This window comes from Coffea arabica, chromosome 9c (assembly GCF_036785885.1).
Source record: "Coffea arabica cultivar ET-39 chromosome 9c, Coffea Arabica ET-39 HiFi, whole genome shotgun sequence".
NCBI classification, from domain to species: Eukaryota; Viridiplantae; Streptophyta; class Magnoliopsida; order Gentianales; family Rubiaceae; genus Coffea; species Coffea arabica.
In genome coordinates, this window is record NC_092326.1 from 30,972,856 (window position 1) to 30,994,980 (window position 22,125).

Genomic DNA, 22,125 nt, shown 5'->3' on the forward strand with positions numbered 1-22,125 from the left:
CAAAGAATAAACAATACAGACCCCCACAAAGTTACTGTCCTAACCTGGCAGGCACCAATATTTCCATTTCTCAAGCTTAATGTGGATGGCTCTTCGTTGGGAAACCCGGAGCACTCAAGTGGGGGAGGAATCCTTAGAGACTACTTGGGACAGGTGATCACTGCTTTTTCTACGTATTACGGCCATAGCATTTGTCTGGAGGCGGAGGCGTAGGCTCTGCTGGAGGGCCTCAAGACTTGCATTGCGCTTGGTCAATAGAATATCTCAGACATTGCCGAGTTTAACAACAGAAGCTCAAGCTCAAACTCCTAGAATAAGTACATTAGATAATATAGTCAATGAAGAAATATCATTAGAAGAATCAAACTATTCAGAAAATGATGAAAATATGATTTCACCTATAGAAGAACAAGATAATCAAATAAATAAAATAAGAAGAAGAAAATCTTTCAGAAATAATAAAAAAGATTGGCAATTAGTAAACACTAGAAATTACTATCCAAGACCTAGTCCCCCAGATATTCAATATGAAGAAAGATCAAAATTTCATACTATTAAATATGATGGAGATTCAATTTATGAATGGAATATAGATGGAAGAGCAGAATATGAAATATTAAATACTTTACAAGAAATGGGAATGGCTAGTTTAGCTTATAAGCTTAAAAATATTCAAGAAAGAAATATTACAACATTATTAGTATCAGGATTTACAGGACAATTAAAAAATTGGTGGGACAATACTTTAACACTTCAAGATAAATTATCAATACTAGATCATACACAAGATATTGAAAATGATCAAGGAAATATTCAAGTACAATCAGATGCTGCAGAATTTTTAATTGTAACAATAGTAATGTATTTTGTAGGAATCCAAAAGAAGAGTTAAATGCAAATAAAACATTTTTAACAAATTTAAGATGTCCAATTTTGTTAGACTTTAGATGGTACAAAGATATGTTTTTAACAAATGTATTAAGAAGACTAGATTGTAATATTTCATTTTGGAAAGAAAGATTTATTACAGGATTACCAAGTTTATTTTCACAAAGGATAATGGATAACTTACAAAAAAAAAAATAGGAACAGATGTTATTTCATTTGAACATATTACTTTTGGACAATTATTTGCTTTTGTGAAAAAAGAAGGTTTAATATTATGTTCAGAATTAGAACTTCAGATTAAGTATGGTTCTAAAACAAAAGAAGTAGGATCATTCTGTGAAGCATTTGGTATAAAAAGAATTAAATCACCATCAGCATATAAAAAGAAAAGTAAAAAAGACAAAAAATATGTAAGATATAAAAAATCTAATAAAGATGAGAACTATGAGAAAAAGAAAAGCAAAAAATTTTATAAAAAGAAAATTATTTGTTATAAATGTGGGAAAGTAGGACATAAAGCAAATAAACAAAGAAATAAAGAATAAATTAATAAATTTATTAATAAATGAAAAAGAACAAAGTACAGAAGATGATTATTACAATGATATAAGTAGTTCAAATGGTGAAGAAGATTGTAATTATTCAAATAATCCAAAATATATAAATATAATTACAAACCCAAAATACATAAATGTAATTACAAAAAAGGAAGATAAAGAATTTTTATTAGATATAATAGAAAATTTTGATGATCCTTTAGCTAAAAAGAATATTTAGAAAGATTAAATAGTTTAATCATACAAGAAGATAAGATGCCAAAAATAATTGAACCATTTATTATTTCAAAATTAATAGATAAATATCCTAATATAAATAATATGAAAAAAGAAACTACTAAAGATCTTCAAACAGAAATTAATAGTTTAAAGACTCAAGTGAAGCAATTACAACAAGAAATTATAGAATTAAAAACTAAAGATTTAGAAATAGAAGCCAAAATGACATTAATAGAAAATAAAAAAGATCAATCTTCTACTTCAAAAACATTAACTACAGAAGAAATAATTATTCCAAAAAAACCAGTAAATGAACAACAATATCTAAATATAATAGAAAAAATGACATTTCAAAAGTGGTATGCTTTAGTCACAATAATAGTAGAAGATTTTAAAGAAACATGTGTAGCTTTATTGGATAGTGGAATAGATTCAAGCTGTATAAAAGAAGGAATAATTCCCACTAAATACTATGAAAGAACAAATGAAACATTAATGGCAGCAAATGGAGAAAATTTACAAGTAAAATATAAATTTACAAAAGAATCAATATGTAATAACAATTATTGTCTTAGACATAAATTTTAAATTGTAAAAAATATAAATAATGATATAATATTAGGAACACCCTTTTTAATTCAAATATATCCATTTTCAGTAGGATATGAAGGGATCTCTACTAATATTATGGGAAAAATTATTACTTTTAAATTTTTTACTCTAATTAGACAAAGGGAATTACAAATATTACAATCATCCTCTATTTATAAAACAATAAATACTATTACTAGAATTAAACAACATATAAATTACATAAAGGAAGAAAAATTTTATTTAAAAATTGAAGAACAATTAAAAGAAATAAAAATGCAAAAAAGAATTTTAGAATTAGAAGATTTAATTAAAAAAGAAGTTTGTGTAGACATTCCGAATGCTTTTTAGGATAGAAAACAACATATGATAAATTTATCTTATGAAAAGGATTTTAATGAGAAAAATATTCCAACAAAAGCTAGACCTATACAAATAAATACTGAATTACTAGAATTTTGTAAAAAAGAAATAAAAACATTAATGGATAAAGGATTAATAATACCTTCAAAATCACTTTGGAATTGTGTAGCTTTTTATGTTATGAATCAAGCTGAAAAAGAAAGAGGAGTTCCAAGATTAGTTATTAATTATAAACCATTAAATAAAGTTTTACAATGGATTAGATATCTAATTCCAAATAAAAAGGATTTATTAAATAGGTTATATAATGCAAAAATATTTTCAAATTTTGATTTAAAATCAGGATATTGGCAAATAATAATAGCTCCTGAAGATAGATATAAGACAGCTTTCACAACACCTTTTGGCCATTATGAATGAAAAGTAATGCCATTTGGATTAAAAAATGCACCTTTAGAATTTCAAAATATAATGAATGATATACTCAACCCTTATAGTTCATTTAGTATAGTTTATATTGATGATGTGTTAATATTTCAGAATCTTTTTAGAACAATATTTTAAACATCTAAATATATTTTTAAAGGTAGTTAAGAAAAATGGATTGGTAATATCAGCATCTAAAATGAAATTATTCCAAACTAAAAGAAGAATTTTAGTACATGATATAGATAAAGGAACAATAAAGCCAATAAATAGAGCTTTAGAATTTGCAAATAAATTTCCAGATGAAATAAAAGAGAAAAATCAATTGCAAAGATTTTTAGGATGTTTAAATTATATTGCAGACTTCTTTCCTAAATTAAGACAAGAGTGTTCCATATTATTTAATAGGTTAAGAAAAATCCTAAACCATGGTCTGAAGAACATACTTAAAAGATTAGATATCTTAAAGAAAAAATTGAATCATTACCATGTTTATGTCTTTCTCATCCTAAAGCTTTTGTGATAGTAGAAACCGATGCATCAGAATTAGGATATAGAAGAATTTTAAAACAAAGACTAGATGATTTAAAAGAAGAATTAGTTATATTTCATTCAGGAACATGGTCTGATCCACAAAAGAATTATTCTACTATTAAAAAGGATATTTTATCTATAGTATTATGTATATCAATATTTCAAGATGATTTGTACAACAAAAATTTTTTACTTAGAATAGATTGTAAATCGGCAAAAGAAGTTTTACAAAAAGATGTTCAAAATATAGTTTCAAAACAAATTTTTGCTAGATGGCAAGCAATTTTATCAGTATTTGATTTTGAAATAGAATTTATCAAAGGAGAAAATAATTCTCTTCCTGATTTTTTAACAAGAGAGTTTCTACAGGAAAATGGAGCAAAGTAAGCAATTGCTCAAAACAATCCGAAAAAGATACAATGATAAAAATAATACGAAAAAATATCTTCGTATTATTTCAAGAGATACAATACATTATGTAGTTCAAGGAGAAAAAATTAAGAGAATTGAAGTTTATGATATTCCAAAAAATGATGAAGTGAAGATGAGACCTTCAAAAGCTATTATTAGTAGTAGAGAACGATGTTTTGCAAAAAGGAAAATGATTGATCTTACTATATTACAAAGAGAATGGGCTAAAAGAGTTCATTCACCAAGCTGATGAGTCAATAGAAGGATATAATTATGAGATCAGAGAGAAAAAACAAAAATTAAGTTGTATTATTTGTTAAATTTTGCAAGATTATGGATTAAAAAACAGGAAGTTCTAGACCTAAGACTCCTCAAGATTATGAGATGAGTCTTACTCCTGTAACTCAAAATAGATTTCAATTATTGCAAGATTTTCCAGCATTGACTTATAGTCAAGCTGCTCGTATTCCAACTTCTTCTCAAATAAGACCTATTCAACAAATTCCAAAAACCCCTGAAAAAACCAATAAAAATCCCTATTTCACCAAACCCTTTACTCAATACGTTACTTTAACTAGATTTCAAGAAGTACCTCTTTATAATACACTCAATTCCTTTACTCAAAGACTTTTCCCTTCAAAATGCTTTTCGCAACCAGATGACCCATCCAAAAATTTAGATTATTATGAATTAATTCTCACAGATACTCAATCTATGAAAATTTTCCCTATTCCAGATAAAAAGAACCCAGAAATAATCAGCCATTCAAAATGCATTATAAAGAAAGTTTGTTCTCCTAATGAATGGACTTCTCTTTATTCAAAGAAATCCTTCTCAGTTAGGTTTATTCCAGATGGATTCACTTATCAAGATTATAAAATGGCATGGTATCGTGCTTTTTTATATAGACCTTTCAATCATTCATGGTTCTTCACATTCAAAGAAACTTGTAACAGAGAATTCCCAATTTGGTTTAATCATTGGTGGCAATGGTTTGGGTCTCAAAAAGAAATTCTACTTCCAAACGTTTTAATGGGATTTCAGACTTATCTCAAAAAAGCGAGGGAAGAGTATACAAGGCCAATTTTATTCCACATGGTGTTCAAAGTTCCATGGATTTTTTGCTGGAGTTTCAAAATTCATCAAGAACTAGAAAAATCACTTCCAATGTCACTAGTCAGAGAATTCAAGATCAAATAGTGGATAGAATTCAATCAAGAATTCTGTGATCAAAAGAATGTTTTGAGATTTTTAGAAACGGGAGAAAAGCTCAAATGAATAAATCCAAATCAGCAGACTGTAAAAGGAGTTAATACCCCAACAACTCCACAAAAGAAAGAGAAAGAAAAATCAAGCAGCTCAGCCTCAGAGACAATTGCAAATGATTTCTTAATGCAGAAGATGATGCAAAATCCGGAGATACTTAAAGAATATTTGAATTATTTGCAGAAGCAAGACAAAAAAGAAGAAGACAAAAAGGATGAGTCAGCTGGGTCATCGTCAGAATCTACTTTTAATCCTTTCGGTGATCCTTATGCTCAAGACTTGGCAGACTTTCAATAAAGTTGTCGGCCAAATTTCAAAAGAAAATCTCAAAAGTAACCAATCAGATGAAGATAAGGTGTTAGCAGAAAAAAAAAACAAATGAAATTCAAATGAAAGTGTCGGCAATGAAATGAAGATGAAATTCAAAGGCAAAAAGCTCTATAAATAGCATTCAAAATCTAATGTAGAGGCATCGAGTGTTTTAGCTGTTATAGGAAACTCTCTGAAAACCTCTTACTTCTAGTTTCGAAAATCCTCTGTACTTACATTTCAATATTTTAATAAAGACTTGAAGTTTCATTTTCATCTCAAAGGCTCTACAATTAAAAGCTTCCGTTTCAAAGGCTACTCTGATTTTCCGTAAGTTCTTTATTATGCTTATCCAATTTATATTATTAATAAATGAAAAAGAACAAAGTACAGAAGATGATTATTACAATGATATAAGTAGTTTAGATGGTGACAAAGATTGTCATTGTTCAAATAATCCAAAATATATAAATGTAATTACAAACCCAAAATACATAAACGTAATTACAAAAAAGGAAGATAAAAAATTCTTATTAGATAAAATAGAAAAAATTGATGATCCTTTAGCTAAAAAAGAATATTTAGAAAGATTAAAGAGTTTAATCATACAAGAAGATAAGATGCCAAAAATAATTGAACCATTTAGTATTTCAAAATTAATAGATAAATATCCTAATATAAATAGTATGAAAAAAGAAACTACTAAAGATCTTCAAACAGAAATTAATAGTTTAAAGACTCAAGTGAAACAATTACAACAAGAAATTATAGAATTAAAAACTAAAGATTTAGAAATAGAAGCCATAATGGCATTAATAGAAAATAAAAAAAAATTGGTCTTGTATACTCTTCCCCTCTCGCTTTTTGAGATAAGTCTGAAATCCCATTAAAACGTTTGGAGGTAGAATTTCTTTTTGGGGCCCAAACCATTGCCATCAATGATTAAACCAAATTGGAAATTCTTTGTTACAAGTTTCTTTGAATGTGAAGAACCATGAATGATTGAAAGTTCTATACAAAAAAGCATGATACCATGCTATTTTGTAATCTTGATAAGTGAATCCATCTGGAATAAACCTAACTGAGAAGGATTTCTTTGAATAAAGAGAAGTCCATTCATTAGGAGAACAAACTTTCTTTATAATGCATTTTGAATGGCTGATTATTTCTGGGTTCTTTTTATCTAGAATAGGAAAAATTTCTACAGATTGAGTATCTGTGAGAATTAATTCATAATAATCTAAATTTTTGGATGGGTCATCTGGTTGCCAAAAGCATTTTGAAGGGAAAAGTCTTTGAGTAAAGAAATTGAGTATATTATAAAGAGGTACTTCTTGATATCTAGTTAAAGTAATGTATTGAGTAAAGAGTTTGGTGAAATAGGGATTTTCATTGGTTTTTCCAGGGATTCTTGGAATTTGTTGAATAGGTCTTATTTGAGAAGAAGTTGGAGTACGAGCAGCTTGACTATAAGTTAATGTTGGAAAATCTTGCAATAATTGAAATCTATTTTGAGTTACAGGAGTAAGACTCATCTCATAATCTTGAGGAGTCTTAGGTCTAGAACTTCCTGTTTTTTAATCCATAATCCTGCAAAATTTAACAAATAATATAACTTTATTTTTGTTTTTTCTCTCTGATCTCATAATTATATCCTTCTATTGACTCATCATCTTCTCCATGGACTCTTTTAGCCCATTCTCTTTGTAATATTGTAAGATTAATCATTCTCCTTTTTGCAAAACATCGCTCTCTAATACTGATAATAGCTTTTGAAGGTCTCATCTTCACGTCATCATATTTTGGAATATCATAGACTTCAATTCTCTTAATTTTTTCTCCTTGAACTACATAATGTATTGTATCTCTTGAAATAATATGAAGATATTTTTTCGTATTATTTTTATCATTGTATCTTTTTCGAATTGCCTTGAGCAATTGCAAGTTTAACAATAGAAGCTCAAACTCAAACTCCGAGAATAAGTACATTGGATAATATAGTCAATGAAGAAATATCATCAAAAGAATCAAACTATTCAGAAAAAGATGAAAATATGATTTCACCTATAGAAGATCAATTTAGAGAAGAAGAAGATAATCAAATAAATAAAATAAGAAGAAGAAAATCTTTCAGAAATAATAAAAAAGATTGGAGTCTCTCAATTATCGAGATTCAAAAATGAGAATTTAAAGTCTCAAGTGAGACTTGAATCATCCATGAAATCAAGTTTAAAATGGTCTATCCATATCGAAAGGAAATGAAAAGTTCTTAAAAACTCATTTCCTACGAAATCGAAAATTTTTCGCTTTACGCAACAAAACTTGGAAAATTAGATCTTGAGTTTGGTATATCCAAATATGAAAAAATTTATACCGTTGGAAACTAGATTAAAATTATTAAAACTTTCCTAAAGACACTTTTCCAAGATTCCAACCAAAAAGCATTCAAATTTCTGCTCAACATTGCAGTTTCAAGAAGACAGGATAGAACCAGTCTTGATTTTTCAGCAATGTTTGGAAATTTGGCAAAATTCACAGGAAGTGAATCAGTCCTGAAATTTATAACACGATAAGGGTTCCAAACCAAGTTTCAAACACAACAAGCAGAACTAAATTCGGAGTTTTGAGCAACAAGATATAACAGTTTGAAGTCGGTTGATTTTCGCAACCTCATCAGTGGATTTTCAGTTTTGAAGAGCAATCTTTGGGGCATTATTTGGGTATCGAAATGGTATTGAAATTATGCCAAATTTAGTACACTTAAACTTCCATATATGGACTACCTCTCTATCAAAATTTAAGTAAAAACCCACACGGGAAGGCAGTTAACGAAACAACCCAAGTTTGTGAAATTCCTCAAAGCTAATCTGCAAACCCTATTGCTCTTTTTTTTCGAAACTTTTGTCCAACAAAATCAGCCCCAATTCCCTCCATTTTTGAAACCAAGGTTCCAGAAAATTTAATGAGCAATTGATGGGTAATTGACACTAAAATTTTCAAAATAAAACATCCCAAAACAGAATTGACCATTTGGTAAGCAGGGAAGGGAAAATTTTCCAGTTTCCAGCTTTGTTGCAGTTTTGAAATCGAACCATATCTAACTCTACACAACTCCAAATTGAGAATGGTTTATGTCATTAGAAACTAGTTTCAAAACGCTACAATTCATCAGTAGGTATTATTTTCAAAATCTTTTCACAAGTAAGACAAAATCGAGCCACAAGATGCAGCTTCCCAGTTGCTCTTGGACAGACAGGCAAAGCAGGACAGTCCAATTTGCCAACCCACCACGGTTTGGTCAAAACAAATTAGCAGGGGATTCTTATACCGTTTGAAAGCTCTGAATGTCTAGTTTTGAATGCCATAAACGGCACTCAATTTTGACTTTTGTACAAAGAGTTATGTTCAGACAAAGAACCACTGTTCAGTTACCCTGCTAGCAAATTTCCAGATTTCAACTTTTCCAAAACTCAAGTTTTATACAACCAATCGACATGATCTTTGAAAGACCCTTTCTACACACATAGTACAACATATATCCATCAATTTAATAGCCAAATAAGCAACAAAATTTTGAATTAAAAGCAAGACAACATGGACAAAATTTCGGCCAGCTTTGCTTTCACAATTTTTCAACTTTCTCTCCACTTTCTAACCATAATCATCTCATTCATCACATAAACAACAATAATCAAGTAATATAGCCTCAAGTCAGCTAGCTAAAGGCCTCTTCAAGACATTTAGCTTAGGATTTAAAGCAAGATAAATGTTTCCTCAAGTCCACTAGCCTATAAACTTCATTAGGGTTTCAAACCCATGAAAACTAACCATCAATCTTTGCAAAATTTGAAAGGTTAAGGAGATGAAGCGATTACCCTTTAAACTCTAGATGAAGACTAAATTTTTCCACCAAAATCACCAAGCAACATCTCAAGCTTTCACCTTTCTTCTAGTTGGAGCAAGAACTCAAGGGATTGTGAGTTGATGGAGTGAATCAAGCAAACTTGGAGCAAAAAGTTGAAGCCTTTCTCTCCTCTTTTCTTCTCCTTCAGGTCGGCTGAGAGTGAGAAGAGAAAAAGTGAGTCCTTTGTGGTTTGGTTTCTTGGAGGGAAAGAATGAAAAAGGTAGTCATAAAGTGTGCACAAAAGTCAACCCTCAATAGTACGAAATAGGGTTTTGTACTACCACTTTTCTCTCTTGTTTGGTACACTTATATACTAATCCTCCAAGGTAATTTGTCAAACACTGTAATTACTCAACTTACGAGTCTAATACTAATTCCTCAATTCTCTAATTAATCGGACAGGCAAAACTTCCGAGAAACGTTTGATGCGTGCGCGGTAAAAGTTTAATTTCACTCACGCACGTCTAATCCCTCAATTGACTTTTCTTAATCTACTATTAATCATTCTTAATTCTCCAAGATTATTACACTCTCGGAACGAATATTGTCTCAAAAAATATGTATTCGCTATTCCTTACTAATTGAGCTGTAGAAAAATTAAATTTGCTAACGAGACATTTTAAAAATATAAGTGAGACCTTGTTTCATGTAAATAGATTTAAAATTGTTGAAATAAATTATTCAAAGAAAATGATTGAATAAATAATTAAATAAACCAGTAAAATAAGATAAAAGTAAGTAAATTTTCGGGTCCTCACATCCTCCCCTCTTTAAAAGAAATTTCGTTCTCGAAATTTACACTTAAGATAACATCATACCCCTTAATAGCTAAATTTATCAAATCGATCAACAACTTACACTTTCCAACCCATATTTCACAATTTCTATTCATCCAATTAGCAATTAAACTTTGATCCCCAATAGGCATTTTAACTTCCAAGTCATAGGGTAACTTAATCGGTCTCACGTCTACCCCCCTCATGAATTTAGGGTTTTCAAAAGAGTGTCGTATCATAGTCACTGAGAACTTTAGCTAAGCAAATTCCACCAGTGTCAAGTACTTACTTCAACTTTCTCCCAAAACCAAGACACATGATCTCAACATGTCCTCAAGGGTCTGAATTGTCCTCTATGACTGTCCATCAGTCTGTGGGTGGTAGGTAGTGCTAAAACTCAATTTAGCTATTAGTATTTCTTGCATCTTCTACCAGAACCGGGAAGCAAACCGAGGGTCTCGGTCAGATACAATACTTATTGGTGTGAGACCCTGAAATTTTACTTGTCTTTATAACCCTTATGTGAACTCGCTTACCTTTGATTCTTGGTTGCTTTAATGGTTGAATTTGAGCCAAGAGAGTGAATTTTGTTAAGAAAAGTTTCATATTTTCAAGTTGTTAGAAAATGTAGAAATTTTCGCAGGAGGCTCTGTGCAGCTTTAGGAAATTGGCTATAACTTCGTATCGAAAAGTCGGAATTGAGTTCCGTTTATTGCGTTTGAAACTAGACTCATAGGACTTCCTACAGTGTAAAATTTAGAGTTTGATTCAATCTCTATAAATTTCAAAAAATTAACAAATTTGACTGACAATTCTGCCCTGCACAAGTAAACATAGGAAAGTTGTAATAGCTTATGGCTCAATTTGAACCAAATGATGAGCTGAATCTCTTTCAGGTGTCTTCTAAAGATAATTAGTATTTGAAGTATAGGTTTTAACAAGCCAAGTTGTATGAATTTTTTATATTTATAACTCAAGTTATGATTTTTCTAAATGAAAGGTATTAGTTAGGGTTTTGTGCATATTAGGATTTTTGGTATGTCTTTGGTGCATTTTGGTGGTGTGATCACTTAGTGAGGTGTGTGTACTAAATTTGGTGATTACGAGTGAGTTTGAGATAAGAAAAAGTGTGTGATTAGAAGTAATAATAATAATTTGGTGAATTATAATTGAAAAACCCTAGTACGTGCGAAATAACGAAAAACGGCCCGAACCGATGTGTGTCGTTCGTTATCGATTGAGTGCACCATTTGAATACTATTTTATTACCTTCATCCCTTTGTTATTAATTGGGCAAAATCAACCCTAAATATCTTCTCATTGCAGCCGAAAATTTGGACCAAAAAAAAAAGAGAGAAGACAAATTTGACTTCCAATCAAAGTGTGACACTTGTCAAACCTTTGACCAACTTAATTCCAACCGTATCTTTTCTAGAGATTTGTTTCTTCTTCATTTCCACATATTGCTGGCCGAAACTTGAGAGAGGGAAAGGGAGAGAAAACTTCATCTTGCACCTTAATTTCAAGCCTCAATCTTGAGTTTCAACTGATAATCTTGCAAATTCCTCCACAAAAGTTGATCTCTGAGGAAGTTTAAGGGTTTTGGTGGAGTGATTTAGGAAGAGAAAGGTCTTGGCAGCTTCATTGCATAGGGATTAAGGTGACTTTGGTAAGAAACTTCCCTCTACTTCATATATGTGTAAACTAGAAGGTTAAAGTTGTAGTTTTGATAGTTTTATAGGGAAAATTTCATGGGTTGAATGATATGTTGGAATGTTTAGTTAGGGTTTATATTTTCAGCCTTGATTATGGTTATCTACCTTTTAATTGATGTTATTGAGCTAATAATTGAAGGGTTTGATGATAGAGCACTTGTTAGATATGAATTTCTAGAGTAAAGGTGCAAATTCTAGAAATTGGAAACCAAGCTGTTCTGTTCTGACTAGCTTCATTCATCCATGTTAGAGGCCAAATCAAGCTTAGCTCAAAACATGAAAGTTGTAGGAAACGGTGTTTTATAGCTGCTTGTAAAATTTCACCTCAATTGGAGCATTGTATCATGTGAAATGACTGAAATACTCTTGACTGCCAAATGTTCTTTTCAGCAGGTAGTTTTGAGATTTCACATTTTTGGCTTCATTTTTCACTTTGATCCATATCAAATCAGCATTTGGCCAAAACACGAAAGTTTCTTCCTATGTTTCAGCTTTCCAACGCATCTGAAAATGCCTCAATCGGAACTATGTAGCTTGAGTTATTGCCATTTAAATCCAGTGCTAATAACCAGACTGACAGTGAAATTCTGGTTCTATAATCTGCAAATTCGACTTAGATCAACTGTGAGCTTGTGAGAACCCAAAAAAAAAAATTCACATTTTCTTAGTATTATTTTATTTCTTTGCTTCCATTTTTATATTTTCCTTCAATGTATTAATTTCCTATACATTTTTATAAGGGAATATAGTTTTCAAATCATTTCCTCGGTACAAGTTAGTCCACGTTAAATTTGAAGTGCGTATTATGGACGTGGGACCCGTTAGTACGGTAAATGCGATATATTTTTGACGACTAGTTGGAGTTTTATGTTAAATGATATTATTTTACAAGGTATTAGGAGACAATTACAGTATATTGAGATAGATTAACCATTGGAAGAATTAGATAAGAATTAACTCTTGGAGTGCCACTTGTCACAAACCTATTGGACCTTACCTTTGACCAAGACTTCTCTTGATCTTTATCTTGGAAAATTTGGATAAACTTCTTTCATTTGTTTCTTCTCTTGGCCGAATCTTCTAGCTAGAAAAGGAGAAAAGAAAACTTCAATTCCAACTTCAATCCTTGCTTGGATCTTGAGTTCTAGCCACTAACTTCATAAATTACTCCATACAAAGTGCTAGTTAAGGAAGATTAGGAATTTGAATGGAAGGATTTTTGGAGGACAAGGCCTAAGCTACCATCTTTCATAGGGAGATAAGGTATTTTGCCAAGAACCTCTTCATTGCTTCAATTAATTGCTAATTAGTGGTTGAAAATTGTAGTTTTGGTAGTTTATAAGTATATTTCATGGTTAGAAGTAGTATTATGGAAATTCCAAGTTAGGGTTTTGAATGACCCTGTTTCTGTCCAGTTTTATTTGAGTATGTTAGAGGTTGAATCAGGCTTAGGTTAAAACATGAAAGTTGTAGAAAATGGTGTTAACTAGTTTCCTGTAAATTTTCAGCTCAATCGGAGCAACGTAGCCTGTGAAAAGATTGAAATACCCCTGCTTCCCTGTTTCTGTCCGAAACTGATAATCAGCTTATGTAATTGGTTAGTTTGACCAGGAATGTTATCGAATTGGTTGATGATGTCTTCTTAAGAATTATAGCCTTGTATCTTATCTTTCAAATGGATTTGGAATTACCTGAATTGGAGTTGTGTGTGCTGAGATATGAGTGAATAAAGCAGGACTGCTAGTTGATTTCTGCAGTGAATTTCGAACTAGAAAATTTGGAATTGTTTTGGTAAATTTGACCTAGTTAGGGTGCGAAATGGACTGCATGGTCTTCATGAAAGTTGTAAGTCTTTGTCTTAGCTTTTCAACGCCTCCAAGAATGCCTTAAACAGACTTTGGTAGCCTGTGATATGTCCATTTAAAGGTAGTATGGTTAATTAGCCGATTAGTTGGAACTTGGTTCTGGGAATTGGGAATTTGACTAGGTTACACTGGAATTTGGACTAAGTGGTTTTCATCAAAATTGTAGCCCTCTGTCTTAGCTTCGAAACGGTATAAATTGCATCCCAATCCGAAAAGCTTAGCTTCGGATGTGTCCTTTACGCAAAATCCGTCAAATCTGTCTTTTGTTAAACTTCATTTCCGCACATGTTGTTAGCTTGATTTTTGTACTTATATGACTTTGAGCCTATAGAATGTCTATTGAAATGAGATGATATTGTGTGTGACTTTGGGATTGATTGAGGAAAATAATGAAGCCATAAATAGCTGGAAAATAGGTAAATACAAAGGGCGTACTGCCCAAATTTACGCTCGAGAACTAGGTCGATATACTTGCGACTTGAGTAAAGCTTGAGAGAGAATACTATGTGAACCATCTAGGGTATTTACGTTTTTTTTGTCTCTTTGGCTCAAATAGCGATTTTAAAGTTTTACAAGTGAGTCTAAATTTTACAAATATTTTACTTAGGTCTTTTGGTTTCAATGTACTCTTTTCACTACCCAAAACCATATTTATACTTTGTACTAGTACGTATTCGACTTGTCTTTGAATCACTTAAATCTTTGATGGTTGAAGCATAATGTATTCTTTTGATTCTATTAGGGTTCATTGGTGACTGACAGTATTATCCGAAAGGATATTTTGGATATTATTTTGCGTCAATAGGTGAGTGTTCCTTGTTTGTTATATCTTCCTTGACTTCATTATTTGTTGTTATTGTTTGATAATGTGTTAAATGTTTCCAATGATTTTCCAAAACGAATTTTCTAGGCGAGCGTGTACTTTATCGCGTTCGACCTAAATGAAACGTGAAATTTTTAATGATTTAATGATTAATACATTAGTTGCGCATGATGTAAGTCTTTTGGCTGAATTGGACCCTGCCCTTCGTTACCGATCGACTCGAGCTAGAAGCGGATTCGGTCGGGCGATATGATGACCCTGGGTGTGAACGTCGGTATACTCGAGTATTACCTTGTAGGTTGGTAGAGTTTGGCCAAACTCCAGGAGGGGGTGAATGAAACGAAAGAACGAACGAGGGTTTTAATTACAAAATGCATTCTTCAAAAGAATGGGGGAATAAGGGGAAATGTCAGGAGAACGAACGAACGAACGAATTTATGACTCCTTGTGAGCCCGTATCCTTTTAATGTATGTGTTAATATCGCTTTCCATGGTAAATGTTTCTTGAATTATTGATGCTCTATGTTTAATGTATTGGATTGATTATTTGATTATGTGTTCGGAACCTCACTACGCTTTTAACTCATCCCTTTAGTTTTGTTTTCCTTAACAGGGGAAGGCACGCAAGGATGAGAGATTGGTATAGACTAGCTTGGTCTAGTTCTTTGTTTTTGTAATGGTTCTCGCCCTAGTGCTTGGCACTAGCTGGTGGTATGGTGAAGTAAGAACCTTTGTACATTTGATGTATGTACTTCCTTTTGAGATAGCAATGTATGTATAAGTTTCACTTAAGTTTTGGATTGTTGTATGTTATTCCTTTGGTTGTATTCCGGATTTGATTAAGGAACGATCGAGTCCCGGCGAGAGTCGGGCAGGCGGTCCGCCGAACCCTTTGGTTCGCCTTAGGGGGAGGTGGGACTGTCACAGTTGATATCAGAGCCTGCTTCGAGTGGTCTATGCGTGGAGTGAGGCTGGACTAAGTGGTGAATGAGTATAAAAGACTAAATGCTCGTTTGAGCATAAGCTATGAATTGTGAATGTTATAGGCCTTAAATCTCTCTCATGATATCTGAGGACCATAGATAGGTATGTCGGGTAGGAATTTCGAATGTAGATAGTTTACCCTTGGGACTGGCCAGCTCGAGAGGTGAATTATCTTATTTCGGATTTATGTGTCTGAGTACTCCAGAGTTGAGACGGTACTAAGTACTTGAAATTGCATTTTGGGAACATGAACAGGCTTTGTCTGGCTAGAATGAGCACAAGAGGTCAATGGATATCTAGTTTGGATAGTAAGTGACGTGAGAGACCGGACAGGGTTATTCAACTGAAACTAGGACGATATCGCCTTTTCTTTTGATTTGTCCTTATATTATTATTACATGACGTTGGTTGGTGTATTTGTGCATATGATTATCTATCTAATTTGATATGCCTTTGTGTATTTGATCATCTGTCTTCTTGGTACATGGTGTGTTATGTGTGTATATGTTTATTTGTGTATTTGGTATGTTGGAATTTGTTACTTTAGTCAATTTACTGTGTTTATTCACTCAATTACCTTTTTGGGGGGAAAAGAAAAGAAAAGAGAGAAGGAAAACATATATATGGACGGGAGACGTAGTCGTGGACGTGGACGTAGCCGTAAGAATAAACGAACTCAAGAAACAAGAGAAGAAATGGAAACAACAGCTGAACAAGAGCAGGGACCAAGGGTTGAAGTCGGGGACCAAATGGCGACGGCAATTCAACAAATGACAAATATTTTAGCAAGGTTGATGGACCAACAAAGCCAAATACCTGTGAATCAGCCCCAGAACCCTGAGATAAGAGAGGATAGGGCTTTGGAGCGGTTCCAAAAATTTGCTCCACCTAAATTCCTTGGAGGGACTGATCCAAATGTGGCCAAACAATGGTTAGAGGCCATGGTTAATATTTTCACAGTTTTGAACTACACCGAGTAAAGACAAGTAAATTTTGCGGTGTTCCAATTTGAAGGACCGGCCCGAGCGTGGTGGAACATTATTAAAGCAAAATAGGAAAGAGAACAGACCGTATGGTCATGGGCGAATTTCATAAGGGAATTTAACGAGATATACCTCCCTCCTTTAGTCCAAGAGAGGAAAGAGGAAGAGTTTATTGGGCTACGCCAGGGAACGCTAAGTGTGGCCGAATATGAAACGAAATTTACGAAACTATCCAAGTTTGCTTCTGAATTGGTGGCCACAAAGCGGCGAAGAGTAAGACGGTTCATATAGGGATTAAATTTGGGAATCCAAGAAGCATTAGCGGTGGTACAAGTGAATACGTTTACGGAGACCCTTGAGAAATCTCATGGAATCGAGACTGCAAAGGCACAGATAAAATCCTCCCAGACCCGGAAAAAGAGTGCATCGGGTAGTGTGGTGGAGGAATTAAGTGAAGCGATGGCACCTCCTAAAGTGCAAAAAGTGAACCCGTTACTCCGTCCACCATGGACATTAGGGGCGGTAGATGAAGGATCTACAAAAGGAAGCCAAATCAAACCTGGGAAAAGTTTTCAAAAAAGCCAAAAGATGGCTTCTCACGTGGTTTGTGGATACTGTGGAAAGGCAAATCATGCCGAAAGCGATTGTTGGAGAAAAGGGCGGAAATGTTTAATTTGCGGAAGTGGCGATCATCAAGTTAGCAACTGTCCGAGGAGACAGTCACGTGAAAGCAATACTCTGCAACTGGATGGAGCTAAATCACAAGCAAATGAAAGAGGGAAACGAACTAGTGTACCGGCAAAGGTTTATGCTTTAGACAACCGACAAGTTCCGGACTCGTCTGAGGCAACTGAAGGTAAAATTTCGAGAACGAAATTTCTTAAGGGGGAGAGAGTGTGAGAACCCAAAAAAAAATTTCACATTTTCTTAGTATTATTTTATTTCTTTGCTTCCATTTTTATATTTTCCTTCAATATATTAATTTCCTATGCATTTTTATAAGGAAATATAGTTTTCAAATCATTTCCTTGGTACAAGTTAGTCCACGTTAAATTTGAAGTGCGTATTATGGACGTGGGACCCGTTAGTACGGTAAATGCGATATATTTTTGACGACTAGTTGGAGTTTTATGTTAAATGATATTATTTTACAAGGTGCTAGGAGACAATTACAGTATATTGAGATAGATTAACCATCGGAAGAATTAGATAAGAATTAACTCTTGGAGTGCCACTTGTCACAAACCTATTGGACCTTACCTTTGACCAAGACTTCTCTTGATCTTTATCTTGGAAAATTTGGATAAACTTCTTTCATTTGTTTCTTCTCTTGGCCGAATCTTCTAGCTAGAAAAGGAGAAAAGAAAACTTCAATTCCAACTTCAATCCTTGCTTGGATCTTGAATTCAAGCCACTAACTTCATAAATTACTCCATACAAAGTACTAGTTAAGGAAGATTAGGAACTTGAATGGAAGGATTTGTGGAGGACAAGGCCTAAGCTACCATCTTTCATAGGGAGATAAGGTATTTTGCCAAGAACCTCTTCTTTACTTCAATTAATTGCTAATTAGTGCTTGAAAGTTGTAGTTTTGGTAGTTTATAAGCATATTTCATGGTTTGAAGTAGTATTATGGAAATTCCAGATTAGGGTTTTGAATGACCCTGTTTCTGTCCGATTTTATTTGAGCATGTTAGAGGCCAAATCAGGCTTAGGTTAAAACATGAAAGTTGTATAAAAAGGTGTTAAATAGCCTCCTGTAAATTTTCAGCTCAATCGGAGCAACGTAGCCTATGAAAAGACCAAAATACCCCTGCTTCCCTGTTTCTATCCGAAACTGATAATCAGCTTATGTAATTGGTTAGTTTGACCAGGAATGTTATCGAATTGGTTGATGATGTCTTCTTAAGAATTATAGGCTTGTATCTTAGCTTTCAAATAGCTTTGGAATTACCTGAATTGGAGTTGTGTGTGCTGAGATATGAGTGAATAAAGCAGGACTGCTAGTTGATTTCCGCAATGAATTTCGAACTGGAAAATTTGGAATGGTTTTGGTAAATTTGACCTAGTTAGGGTGAGAACTGAACTGAGTGGTCTTCATGAAAGTTTTAGATCTTTGTTTTAGCTTTTCAACGCCTCCAAGAATGCTTTAAAAGGACTTTGGTAGCCTGCGATATGGCCATTTAAAGGTAGTACAGTTAATTAGCCGATTAGTTGGAACTTGGTTCTGGGAATTGGACATTTGACTTGGTTACACTAGAATTTGGACTAAGTGGTCTTCATAAAAATTGTAGCCCTTTGTCTTAGCTTCGAAACGGTATAAATTACATCCCGATTCGATAAGCGTAGCTTCGAATATGTCCATTACGCAAAACCCGTCAAATCTATCTTTTGTTAAACTTCATTTCCGCACATGTTGCTAGCTTGATTTTTGTACTTATATGACTTTGAGCCTATAGAATGGCTATTGAAATGAGATGATATTGTGTGTGACTTTGGGATTGATTGAGGAAACAATGAAGTCATAAATGGCTGGAAAATAGGTAAATACAAAGGGCGTGCTGCCCAAATTTACGCTCGAGAACTAGGTCGATATACTTGCGACTTGAGTAAGGCTTGAGAGCGAATACTATGTGAACCATCTAGGGTATTTACTTTTTCTTTGCCACTTTGGCTCAAATAGCGATTTTAAAGTTTTACAAATGAGTCTAAGTTTTACAAATATTTTACTTAGATCCTTTGGTTTCAATGTACTCTTTTCACTACCCAAAACCATATTTGTACTTTGTACTAGTACGTATTCGACTTGTCTTTGAATCACTTAAATCTTTGATGGTTGAAGCATAATGTATTCTTTTGATTCTATTAAGGTTCATTGGTGACTGACGGTATTATCGGAAAGGATATTTTGGATATTATTTTGCGTCAATAGGTTAGTGTTCCTTGTTTGTTATATCTTTCTTGACTTCATGATTTGTTGTTATTGTTTGATAATTTGTTAAATATTTCCAATGATTTCCCAAAATGAATTTTCTAGGCGAGCGTATACTTTATCGCGTTCGACCTAAATGAAACGTGAAATTTTCAATGATTTAATGATTAATACATTAGTTGCGCATGATATAAGCCTTTTGGCTGAATTGGGCCCTGCCCTTAGTTACCGATCGACTCGAGCCACAAGCGGACTCGGTCGGGCGATATGGTGACCCTGGGTGCGAACGTCGGTATACTCAAGTATTATCTTGTAGGTTGGTGGAGCCTGGCCAACGTCCAGGAGGGGGTGAATGAAACGAAAGAACGAACGAGGGTTTTAATTACAAAATGCATTCTTCAAAAGAATGGATGAATAAAGGGAAATGTCAGGAGAACGAACGAACGAACGAATTTATGGCTCCTTGTGAGCCCGTATCCTTTTAATGTACGTGTTAATATCGCTTTCCATGGTAAATATTTCTTGAATTATTGATACTCTATGTTTAATGTATTAGATTGATTATTTGATTATGTGTTCGGAATCTCACTGAACTTTTAACTCATTCCTTTAGTTTTATTTTCCTTAACAGGGGAAGGCACGCAAGGATGAAAGCTTGGTATAGACTAGCTTGGTCTAGCTCTTTGTTTTTGTAATGGTTCTCGCCCTAGTGCTTGGCACGGGCTGGTGGTTTGGTGAAGTGAGAACCTTTGTACATTTGATGGGTGTACTTCCTTTTGAGATAGCAATGTATATATAAGTTTCACTTAAGTTTTGGATTGTTGTATGTTATTCCTTTGGTTGTGTTCCGGATTTGATTAAGGAACGACCGAGTCCCGGCGAGAGCCGGGCAGGCGGTCCGCCGAACCCTTTGGTTCGCCTTAGGGGGAGGTGGGGCTGTCACAGAACTGGGTTGAGTTATCTTCATGAAAGTTGTAGCCCTTTATTTTGGCTTCGAAATGGTATAAATTGTACCTCAATCCGATAAGCATAGCTTTGGTTGTGACCGATATGCTAAGAGACGTCAAACCTATTATTTTGTTCTTTGTCTTAAACATTATTCCGGTCAATTTGCTAGTATTATTTTGTAATTGAATGACATTAAGTCTAATTAAAAGGCTATTGTGGTAAGATTATTTGTGTGAGATTTTGGGGCTGAATTGAGAAAAATAACGAAGTCATAAATGGTTGGAAAATAGATAAATCCAAATGGTGTGCTGCCCAAATTTTCACTTAAGAACTAGGTAGATATACTCGTGACTTGAATAAGGATTTGAGGACGAATCTAACTCGAATTATCTAGGTTGTTCGAGTCCTTTTTGTAGAGGTATATAAGTTAGAATTCGGATGAAACTTGTACCCTTAAAAAAAAATGAAAGTAACGACTAATAGAAATACGTTTTCCTCGTCACTTCGAATCAAATGGAGATTTCAAAGTTTAATTGCTTCAAAGTTTCAAAGTTTTAAGAGCAAGCATGAGTTTTACGAATATTCTCCAAATGAGTTTCAATTACTTGATTCTCGTTAAATGAAACGTTTAAGTTTCGAACCTTAGTGATTTCAAAATTCTTAAACGATGTTTTATCGTAGATTTGGACTCCCAACAAGGAGTAATACCTGAACGTGATCCATAGAAGCACTAAATCTTTGGTGAGTGCTTCCAAATGCATGATTGAACTTGATAGTTGATTAAATTATTTACCAACGTGATCGGATAAGATTTACTTGGTTTGGTCGGGTAAGTGTGTACTTTATCGCACTAGATCTAATTCAACTAAACACTTGATATCTCATTCATGCTTGTACAAGTGACTTGATTTGCATTGACCTGTACTTGTATTTGTACTTGTACTTGACTTGTAAGTACTGAGCGGAAGTATGTACCATACTCGATATGAGTGGGAGATACCTCTAATTCCCGTCTCCGTACTTTTTTCTTGACTAAGTCGATTGGTCATCAGCTATAGTGACTATTTGGGAACCCAAACCCCACTGACTAATTAATCGAGTCGAGCCGGCAAGAGTTTGGTCGATTAAATAACGAACCTTAGGTATCTAGTGTTGTCGAGTGGAGTGCTATCTTCTCGACTAATCGGTATGATCGAGTATTACTACCAGTGTTTATTGAGGATTATGGGCCCAATCGGGGGTTTGGATGGTGGACGGAGATTGTAGCAAAGTGGTGTTCGACTGGACTGGTTACTTTGTTTGAAAGTTAACAGAATGTCAACTACTATTTGATCAAGTTTTGGTGAAACAATAGGAACTTGGCTCCTGAGAGCCATTCGTATTCTTATACTTTGAAATGATTATTGCTTATTGGATTATTGTTTCTTTTGAAAAATAAAAACACTTCACACTCGTTCATTTTGAAATTTGCTACTTGAAGTGTTATTATTCACTTTTATGAACTTGTTATGCTCGCTATTTCTCTACATTGATACTTGTATTTGAATAACGGTCAACTTGCTATTTGGAACCTCGCTGGGTTTTTAGCTCATTCCACGCCATTTGTTTTCCTTACAAGGGTACGAGCGAGG